Source organism: Bison bison, unplaced genomic scaffold (assembly GCF_000754665.1).
Source record: "Bison bison bison isolate TAMUID 2011002044 unplaced genomic scaffold, Bison_UMD1.0 scf7180017864282, whole genome shotgun sequence".
Taxonomy (NCBI): Eukaryota; Metazoa; Chordata; class Mammalia; order Artiodactyla; family Bovidae; genus Bison; species Bison bison.
The window spans coordinates 394,580-405,868 of record NW_011494854.1 but is presented as its reverse complement, the minus strand read 5'-3'; positions in this window follow the sequence as shown (position 1 = coordinate 405,868).

Below are 11,289 nucleotides of genomic sequence, written 5' to 3'. Positions count from 1 at the left end.
GCAGGGGTGCAGAGGCCCCTAGTAGGGATCTGGAACTTTCATCTGTCACCATATCCTATAGCATACTTGATTTGTTAGAATGGACTCGAATAGAACAATTTTCCCGGCCAAGACTGTGTTGCACTCAGCAAACGAGGAATCAACCTGGAAACAAAGACGGCCTGGTCCTCCATTTGTCAGATCTCTTGGCAAGGCAGCCAACACAAGAATAATCTCCAGAGGAAGGTTCCTAACCTCCTCTCCCTCTGGCCTCACCTTCTCACTTTCCCTTTCCCTCTTCTCTGTTAGTTTTATTTTCCAGCTAAGCTGTCAGTGGCAGCCTTTGATGGGCATGGGGTTAGTCCTTAGAGAAGGAGGTTGAGGGGACAGGGAGGGGCTTGCCCTTCCAGGTTAGGGGGCAGGGAAGGGAGTGGGAGTCTTCTTTCTGGGCCAGAATCCTTTTGCTGACAGAATGACACACATGCCCAATTACCTTCCGAGATACAGAACGTAAAACTGAGCTGCTGCTGCTGAGTCGCTTCAGTTGTGTCCGACTCTGCAACTCCATGAACTGTATGTACCCCGCCAGGCTCCTCTGTCCATGGAACTCTCCAGGCAAGAATACTGGAGTGGGTTGCCATAGTGGGCACCAAACGTTCTATCTTTTTGAAGGCGTGGAATTTTGATCTTGCAGATTAAAGGGTATTTCCCTAAGATCATGTATTAGCAGAGGTGTGTCCTGGACTTGTTTGTTTGTTTTTGTCTTTGGAGAGCAATGAATCACCCTAAAGAAGTAAACAGAAATTCAATTCTAGGAAGTTCTGTTGCTGCTGCTGCTAAGTAGCTTCAGTCATGTCCGACTCTGTGTGACCCAGTGGACTGTAGCCCACCAGGCTCCTCTGTCCATGAGATTCTCCTTGTGGGTTGCCATGCCTTCCTGCGGGGGATCTTCCCTGTATCTCTTACATCTCCTGCGTTGGCAGGCAGGTTCTTTACCACCAGTGCAACCTGAGAAGCTCAGGGAGGTTGAGACTGTGCTTGACTTAGTGAGTCTACTTTCTGACCTTGCGGGAAGCTTGGTCCCTCTACGTGTCCACTTGCGTCTTTAGCTCTTTGACTAGTGAGTGTGCATGTTTCATATTGGATTGCAAAGGAAATTTATATTTTCTAATTATTTTTTCATAAAATATACCAGTCCTTCAGATTCCTGGTAGCAGCTTTTGAATGGATCTATTATCCTAATGTTTTATTGGAAATGGAGTGATCTATAACACGACATATCCCTTTGATAATTATGGCTTCCTGTGGCTTCAAGGAGGCTTGAGAAAACCTCTAATTGGGTCCACGAGGCCGTGGTCATAAAGACAGCCTCCCACCCCTACCCTGTTGACATATGAGCCCGGGCTCCCAGCCTTCCTGTCACCCCTACTCTCCCCTTCCGGCAGGTGGCACTAGCGGTAAAGAATCTGCCTGCCAAGCAAGAGACACAAGAGACTCAGGTTCAGTCCCTGGGTCGGGAAGATCCCATGGAGGAGGAAATGGCAACCCACTCCAGCATTCTTGCCCGGAGAATCTCACAGACAGAGGAGCCTCGTGGGCTACAGTCCATGCGATTGCAGACAGTCGGACATGACTGAGTGACTAAGCACAAATACACTCACCCCTCAGCTTGTGGGAAAGGTGGGACCCCTTAAGAGTCTGTGAGTTCAGAAGACAAAGAAGAGGGGCTGATAGAAGTGTGAACAGCCCGGGCCATCAAGCTGGGGTTTTGGAGCCCATCTATGTTGGTGAAGGGGAGCTTCGGGGGTGAGTGGCGAACTCTGGTTCCAAGACCACCAAGCCCAGTGCTGAAGACACGGATTCAGGCATTGCAGGAAGCCTGGCCTGGGTTTAGTTACTTACCCAGCATATTCCTGCAGAGCATGATTTAATCGCCAGGTACCTCAGGCTTGTTTTGTTTTTGTTTTATTTTTTTGTTTCTTTTTAACTGAGTAAAACAGGGTGATAGTAGCAGGCTCCTAGGTTATTATAAAAACGAACTGAGACAACGACAGGAATGTGAGCTTCGTGAGGACAGGGGCATTTGTTTCATTGCGGGGCTGCAGTTCCAGTGCTCACATCATTGCGCTTGGTGCTGAAATAACTGACCAATCACAGCACACGGCCTGGATTACAGCCAGTGTTCATAGCAACACAGCTGCATAACTGACCAATCACAGCACACGGCCTGGGTTACAGCCAGGGCTCATAGCAACACAGCTGCATAACTGACCAATCACAGCACACGGCCTGGGTTACAGCCAGTGCTCATAGCAACACAGCTGCTATTACTCTGCTGGGAATATCCCCCTCCAGCCTGCTGCTTCCAGATCAGAACGTGTGCCAGACACTCCTGTGCACACTCACGGGAGGGCCCAGGCGCAGTCACCCCTCACACTTGGTCGAGAATTGACTGGCTGGGTTCCTTGGATGACTCAGCAGATGGCAGACCCATGAGAGGGACCATGGGATTGAAGTGGCAGGTTCCAGTGTTCTTTTCTGGTGCCTGCAAAGGGGTGGGGGTTGGGGTGCCAAACTGAAGGATTTCAAAGGGCGGGAATCCTGGAATGCTTGAAGAGTGGCTGTTACGTGCTGGACAGGAGGAGGAGTGGTGGGGAGGGGGTGGAATGGCAGGGAGCCAAAAGACATTATGTTCTGGGTTTGTTTTAGGAAATTTGCCAGGAAAGGAGAAAGTCCTTTTTCCCTTTTCTGTATTCTTCTCTCTCCCAGAACAGAGCCTAGTCCAGTTAGCTCTACAGCTGAGCCACATTTTGGGCCCATGGGCTCTTGCTCGCTAGAGAGGGACCTGGACCACCAGCTGGCCCCCTTGTTTCTATGAGAAATTCATTCTCAGTTCCAGGCAGATGATGAATGGCATTGGTCTCAGAATGAAACCCGTTCTGTGCTCTGTCCTGGAATCCAGACACATCAGGGCTTGATTTTGGTGGGGCCACTGGGGAGTTCTGCTAGCATACTAGAGATCTCACAGATCCCCAAGCAGAATGGAAGCAGACTCTTGGGCCAACAGTCGGTTCCAGGGCAGAAAATTCTTGAATTCTTGAATAAATCGGAGGGTCTCCGATTGGTTTCCAATTGCAAACTGGAGGCCAAAGAGCTTTCACCTCCTTGACGTGTTAGGAAGTGCTCTAGTTGGGGAAGAACTTCACTTGAAGAGACGGCCATGCGCCAGCTGGTCCAAAGGTTGGCTGAGTTTCAAGGAACATCTTGAGAGGGGCTATCAGCGTGTTCATATTTTCTCCCAGCCATGCTCTTAAGGGCACTCTGGCCACATGTCCTGGGAAAGACACTTATGAAACGAGCACAGAAGGCCACAGGAAGATGTGCAACACTGGGGGTGTTAAGGAAGCCCAGAAAGAGAAGTCCTTTCTTAAGTAGCTCTCAAAGATTGATTGTGCTGGTGGGAGGGGTCTTTGCCTGGGCGAGCAGTGACCAGGCCATGTTACGTTGTGGGGGAGGATGGGAAGATGACAGATCCTTCTATAGCATCCAAGGGCTGAGCTGGTTACCTGGGGGAATGGGAGTGCTGGGAACAGGGCAGTTGGCAGGACTTTGGGTACCCACAGCCTCCTGGCTGCCAGAAGGACCCTGAACCTCACCCACCCTGCCTGGATATAACCTTGGCTACTGTCAGAACTGGAGCTACCTGTATAAAGACACTTCTGGATTACATGACTTTTGAAATTTGGGGACTTACTCTAATGGATCTCAGCTTGGGGGTCTTCTCCCACCTACTGAGGAAGAGAGAGGAAGAGTGTGAGGAGCCAGCCAGATGGCTCCAATATTAATGGACCAAACACACTATGTAAGATAGAACTGTTTCCAGTGAGTTCCTGGCCTTGCCTTGTTAGTGCGGCAAACTGATTTAACCCTGGTGGCTCAGACAGTAAAGAATCCATCTGCAATGCAGGAGACCAGGGTTTGAAACCTGGGTCAGGAAGATCCCCTGGAGAAGGGAATGGCAACCCACTCCAGTATTCTTGCCTGGAGAATTCCATGGACAAGGAGACTGGTGGGCTACAGTCCATGGAGTGCAGAGTCAGACACGACTGAAAGACTAACACACCCAAAGAGCAGCCAGATCATTCCCACTGCCTCCATCCCCTCTCCCCGCCCTCAGTAAGAATGCTAGGACTTGTTGCCAAAGGATGGGAAGCAAAGAAACAAACACCAGATATTGATCCGATACAGTGGGCATCTGGCATGCTGTCCGGACGTTGTGTTTCTCTAGAGTGTTGCAGTTCTTTTCACAGATCATAAACTGTTTGATTAGCTTCAAAAAACATGCCAGCATGTCCCAATTATCCTCAAGAAGGAAGGCAGAGGGGCAAAAACATTGCCTAAGAGAAGTTAAAAGGTAATTCCTAAACCCAATCTAGGCTAGTGGTTTTCACCAAACTCACCTGGCATCACCCCATCAGGGGGATTGGTCAAAAACAGCTGTTGGTATCCCTGCCCAGTGAGGGTTCGAGGGCCCCAAGGAGCCTCAGATGACTTACTGGAGGTGGGGGATGGCCAAAGGCCAAAGGTAGTGAGCAGAGGAACATGTCTGCTTAATCAGGAGACGCCCACTGGGCTGCCAGGAGATCCTGACTCTCCAGGGTTGCTCTGCCGCTCTGGGCTGCCTCTGGAAGGTCATTCCCGGTCCCTGGGCCTCGCTTCCCCTTCCCCTCCCCTCCTGTACCGGCTTAAAAAATGTAACTCCTAATACGCCTCTGGAAGGTCATTCCCAGTCCCTGGGCCTCCTCCACCCCACCCCCCTTAAAAAATATGACTCCTAATACCCACCCCCATCTCAATAAGGAGCTAAAACCCAAGAAATGTTAAAAGGTGTTAAGGCCTTGGAGAAGGTTTCCACGGAGGGGCGGTGGCCCCAGCAGGAGAAGGTGCACAAGTGTTTGTGTTTCAGACCAAAGGCAAGGGCATGAAAGTCGCATCCGACTCTTTGCGACCCCATGGACTGTAGCCTACAGGCTCCTCTGTCCATGGGATTCTCCAGGCAAGAATACTAGAGTGATAGCCGTGCTCTCCTATGGGGGATCTTCCTGACCCAGGGATCGAACCTATGTCTCTTATGTCTCCTGCGTTGGTGGATGGGTTCTTTACCAGGAGCACCACCTGGGAAGCCCTGGTTCTACACTAGCAGATACAACATAGTCTTTGCCTGGTCTCTGCCCTACATCTCCTGCAACAGAATTCCCCTGCTTCCCAAGGATACCCAGGCAAAGAAATATTGATTCCTTTCAGAGTGCCAGGAATTTTGAACATGGGTGTAATTCATCTTCTAGGAACTAAAGTTTTTTTTGTTGTTTGTTTCTGCACCATGCAGCTGTTTATATTAGGTTTGGTTTGACAGCCGATTCGACTTTATCTAAATGTGTCTTCCCCCACAGGCAGGGTGGACTTGCCCCTGAGTTAATCACTCATCAGCTGCTGTGTACCCAGACCTCAGAGAGGGAGGAGCAAGAGAGACTTAGCACTCACTCTGGGTCTCGCAAAGCAGTGGATAATGATGCCGGATTCTTGTTTATAATTACGCTTAGCCAGAGAATTCCCCAAATTCATTGTCACATCTTGTTACAGAGACGTGCCTGCTCCAGAGGGGCCCCCTCCAGGCGCATCTCTGGGGAGCAGGCAAACAAAGGAAGAAACATGGGAGCCAAAGTCATTATTGGGACCAAAGTGACAGGATGGAGGGACTGTGAAGAAATGATATGCACAATTAGCAGCCTGGCAAGTCTACAGACGTTACTCGTTAAGATTTCCCCTAATACGCTGATGGGGGCTTTGTAGCAAACTTTAGCTTCCTATCCATCTTAGGAGTGACAAAAATAGAGCACTGAGGTTGATTGACAGCACCTCGTAGGGCCCATTTATCCATTCCCAAGCTTTCGTGAGAAGGGGAGGCAAAATGCCTTTAATACAGCCGTGGTCCCGGCCTCTTGTCAAGACTCTAGCCATCTTTCTCTCTGGTCTGAAAAGTGCTTTGGCTCCAGCACAAGGAGGTCAGTGGGAGAGACCAAGTGAAGGTCAGACTACTTTCTCTTTCTTCTTTCTTTTTTGTTAGTCACGGTTAGTGGCTGGATTTTTAAAAAGATCCAAAAGCATGAAGTGGGAGACTTGAATATTCTGATTTGCATATTCATGTCAAACCTGTGTTGCCAGCACTTGGTTGTTTCAAAGGCTTGTTGCCAAGAGCCCAGCTTTGAAAGGCCTGAGCACGTCGGGGGCACCTGGGGCCTCTGTGAGAGGCTTAAGGAAGGAGAGCACCCTGCCCTTCCCTCCGCTTCTCTCTGCTGGTTCTCCAGTCTTCCCCGGGGTGAAATGAAAGACACCTTCTCCAAGGAGCAGACTTCACCTGTCCACGCTCCTTTCTTCCTAAAGACACGTAAGCACATCAGCTGGGGGCGCCAGAGAGGCACAGGACTTTGGAGATGGCGGGTGTTTTTCTTGTATGCCTTGTAGTGTTTTTGATTACCATCATCGGCTGTTTTCTGTGTTATTCTGGGTTATCCTGGGAGTGAGTGTTAGTCACTCAATCATGTCCGACTCTTTGTGACCCCGTGGACTGTAGCCAGTCAGGCTCCTCTGTCCATGGGATTCTCCAGGCAAGAATGTTGGAGTGGGGTAGCCTTTCCCTTCTCCAGGGGACCCAGGTCTCCCACATTGCAGGTGGATTCTTTACCATCTGAGCCACAAGGGAAGCCCTAGAAGCTTCTGGGTTATTCTGCTGCTGCGTCGCTTCAGTCGTGTCCAACTCTGTGCGACCCCATAGACGGAAGCCCACCAGGCTCTGCCGTCCCTGGGATTCTCCAGGCAAAAACACTGGAGTGGGTTGCTATTTCCTTCTCCAATGCATGAAAGTGAAAAGTGAAAAGTGAAAGGGAAGTCGCTCAGTCATGTCCGACTCTTAGCCACCCCATGGACTGCAGCCCACCATGCTCCTCCATCCACGGGATTTCCCGAGCAAGAGTACTGGAGTGGGGTGCCACTGCCTTCTTGGAGAAGGCAATGGGTTATTCTAGAAGCTAGCAATAGTGGGGCTGGGAGAAAGATAGTTTTCCATCCGACAGAGGTAATCTATTTTTTATGGTGTTCTCACAGCACAAACCTACAGCATATCGGATTAGATAGTCTACAAGGAGGAATTCTTCAGTAGGAAAAGCTATGAAACGAAGAAGTGAGTTCGTCTTGAAACGGCAGATTTTAATCCGTTGGAAGTGATATTTCTCAGGGGTAGAGAGATTGTATTCCTTCTCAATCAGTTCAAACAGGGTCCTTCCTGGGAATCTCAGAGATTTTATGAGTATCTGGCGCCCCCTGGTGGCCAAGTGTTAGTACTGGCCTTGGATGCTTTGTTCCTGACCAACATGGGGCACAGGTGTGAGGAGTCACGAGCGGAATCTCAATTTGCCTCCGTTTGTTTCCTGGGGCCAGAGGTGTTGGGGGGAGTAGAAGCAGGGATGGGGCTGGCTGCAATAAGTGGCTTGTCCAGTTGCCTGACCAGGAAGCCACAGTGTCCTGCACCACACCACTTGGACAAAGGACTCACTGTATCCTTATTGAGAATCAACATGAGGGGACCAGGGCTGTGCAGTGAAATGACGTTGACCTTGGGACTTAAAGAGACTAGAGCTCAACTCCTAACTTCTTGGACTAAACACTTAATCTTTTGGATGGAGTCACTTTCAGAATGGTGATAGGAATAAGTGCCAACAAAGTGCCTGCTGACTCTCAGTAAACCCCAGCTCCCTTTGCCTCATGCCTGTCCCTCATCCCAAAATTCTGAAAGAGATGGGAATACCCGACCACCTGACGTGCCTCTTGAGAAACCTGTATGCAGGTCAGGAAGCAGCAGTTAGAACTGGACATGGAACAACAGACTGGTTCCAAATAGGAAAAGGAGTTCATCAAGGCTGTATATTGTCACCCTGCTTATTTAACTTCTATGCAGAGTACATCATGAGAAACGCTGGGCTGGAAGAAGCACAAGCTGGAATCAAGATTGCCGGGAGAAATATCAATAACCTCAGATATGCAGATGACACCACCCTTATGGCAGAAAGTGAAGAGGAACTAAAAAGCTTCTTGGAGTGAAAAAGTTGGCTTAAAGCTCAACATTCAGAAAACGAAGATCATGGCATCTTGTCCCATCACTTTATGGCAAATAGATGGGGAAACAGTGGAAACAGTGTCAGACTTTATTTTGGGAGGCTCCAAAATCACTGCAGATGGTGATTGCAGCCCTGAAATTAAAAGATGCTGACTCCTTGGAAGGAAAGTTATGACCAACCTAGATAGCATATTCAAAAGCAGAGACATTACTTTGCCAACAAAGGTCCGTGTAGTCAAGGCTATGGTTTTTCCAGTGGTCATGTATGGATGTAAGAGTTGGACTGTGAAGAAAGCTGAGTGCCAAAGAATTGATGCTTTTGAACTGTGGTGTTGGAGAAGACTCTTGAGAGGTCCCTTGGACTGCAAGGAGATCCATCTGGTCCATTCTAAAGGAGATCAGTCCTGGGTGTTCATCGGAAGGACTGATGTTAAAGCTGAAACTCCAATACTTTGGCCACCTCATGCGAAGAGTTGACTCATTGGAAAAGACTCTGATGCTGGAAGAGATTGGGGGCAGGAGGAGAAGGGGACAACAGAGGATGAGATGGCTGGATGGTATCACCAACTCGATGGACATGAGTTTGAGTGAACTCCGGGAGATGGTGATGGACAGGGAGGCCTGGTGTGCTGCAATTCATGGGGTCACAAAGAGCTGGACACGACTGAGCAACTGAACTGAACTGAACTGAACTGTCCCTCATCCCAAATTTGAAACAGCTCCCTGGGTCTAATTCACTTGGCACACAGCTCTGTGGGCTGGCTTCATGCATATACTATTTCTTTATAAAAATATTATAAGGATTTGTGGGTTTTTAATTTGTTTTTTGCTGCTTTGTGTGTTAGCCGCTCAGTCGTGTCCAATCTTTCCACCCCATGAACTGTAACCTGCCAGGCTCCTCTGTCCATGGAATTCTCCAGGCAAGAATACTGGCTGATGCTGCTGCTAAGTCGCTTCAGTCATGTCCGACTCTGTGCCACCCCATAGACGGCAGCCCACCAGGCTCCCCTGTCCCTGGGATTCTCCAGGCAAGAACACTGGAGTGGGTTGCCATTTCCTTCTCCAGTGCATGAAAGTGAAAAGTGAAGTTGCTTAGTTGTGTCCAACTCTTCGCAACCCCATGAACTGTAGCCCACCAGGCTCCTCTGTCCATGTGATTTTCCAGGCAAGAGTACTGGAGTGGGTTGCCATTCCCTTCTCCAGGAAATCTTCCCAACCCAGCGATTGAACCCAGGTTCCTCCATGGCAGGAGATTCTTTACCATCCGAGCCACCAGGTTTGCTGCTTTAATTGATTTTAAAAAGTAGTCTTGAGACATTCCTGGTGGTCCAGCAGTTAAGACTCTGCACTCGCCATGCAGGGGGCCCGGGTTCCTTCCCTGGTCAGGAAACTAGGCCCCGCACATTACTACTAAAGATACCCCCGCTGCAACAAAGGTCCCGCTTGCTGCAGCCAAGTAAATAAATATTAAAAAAAAAAAAAGCCTACTCCCTGGCTCTCTTACCCCTGGTTCTCCCCTTTCCCTAACCTCTTTCCCAAACCCTTATGTAAAAGTCGGTCTCCCTTAAATTTGACCGTAAAGTAGCTCATGCGACCATTTCCATCTGAGATGTGGCCATTGCACTTGGACAGTTATGAGACACAGCTGAGCCTTCAGGCATGCCTTGCCTGTTGGCCAGTGAGGCACCAGGACCTCCAGACAGCAAACTCTTGTCTTGCTGATGTGTTTCTTCAGGCTTCACTAGAAGTCGTGAATAGATTTTCCTAGTGACCCACTTTAATGTGATATCAGAATATCTTCACAACAAATCTCAAGTCTTTTTCGCTTCTAGTTTTCCTCCTATCATCATTCATTTGGGACAGCTTTTCTGTCACAGAGGGGTTGGGATTTAATCACAAAATGCTTTTCTGCCTCCCATTTTCACTGTGGGGGGAAGAAAGAGAGATTACTGATAGCCTAGATAGGCGAGGTAAGAGGGGGACTCTTTACAGACTGCACAGACTAGCTTGTCTGACTGTGGTCTTAACTACTTGAAAGAGGACTAAAGTAGAACACACGATTAGGTCATTGTGGAAACTTGTCATGTGTGTGGAAAGGGGCAGCAGAGGTGGAGACACGCGAGTATCTGCTCTCCCAGGCCAGTCAGAGGTGTGTATGCGTGTGTGTATGTAGGGTCCTTGGGCATGAGAGCCAACCTCTCCCAAATCTCTAGTTTTCTCATCTGTAAATTGAGGCGTCATAATAGCACTTACCATAATGTTGAGATTATATCTGATAATGCATTACAGTTCACAGTCACATAAAAAGTGTTTAATAAACAGTGTGTCTACTATTTTCAATGGACTGTTATTCATTCACTTTCTTTCTACTTTAACTGATTTTGGGTTCATCTGGTACCTTTGGAAACTTCCTTGGCAATTTACAGAAGTACAGGTGGTCTTACTTCACTTCCAGCTGAAATGGAAGTGCAATTGTTATTTTAACCTTCTAGGAGCTTCCCAGGTGGCTCCGTGGTAAAGACTCTGCCTGCCATGCAGGAGACATGAGAGATGCTGGTTCGATCCCTGGGTCGGGAAGATCCCCTGGAGGAGAAATGGCAACCCACTCCAGTATTCTTGCCTGGAGGATCCCGTGGATAGAGGAGCCTGGGGGCTAGTCCTTGGGGTCACAAAGAGTCAGACATGACTTAGTGACTGAATAACAACAAGGGATGAAATAGAGAGAGGGGTCTGTGTTTCTGCCCCGGGACATTCTGCCAGCTCCCAACTCGGCTCTGAAACCAGAAGATGCTCAGGAAATGCTTTTCACCTAAACTGGAGCCAATACAATGCTTACTAGGAAATACGCCAAGTGCAGGCACCCCCTCATATACCCTCTGTCTAGCATAAGCCTTCTGGGAGTGGTGTCCCAAGTGGGGTCCCGTTGGTTTGTTCTTAGTTTGGGTTTAAATGGATATTTGTAACCAAGACCTTTAAGTCATGTTCCCTAAATGACATTTCTCTTGTCCCTTAAAAACAGACAGGACCTCCTGATTATGTTACATAGCCCACTCCACCTTATTTTTTCCCACAGTGCCCTTGTCAGAGTGTTGGAGTTGATCATGATGGCTCAAGTTCAATAACCAACCACAGCATTTCCT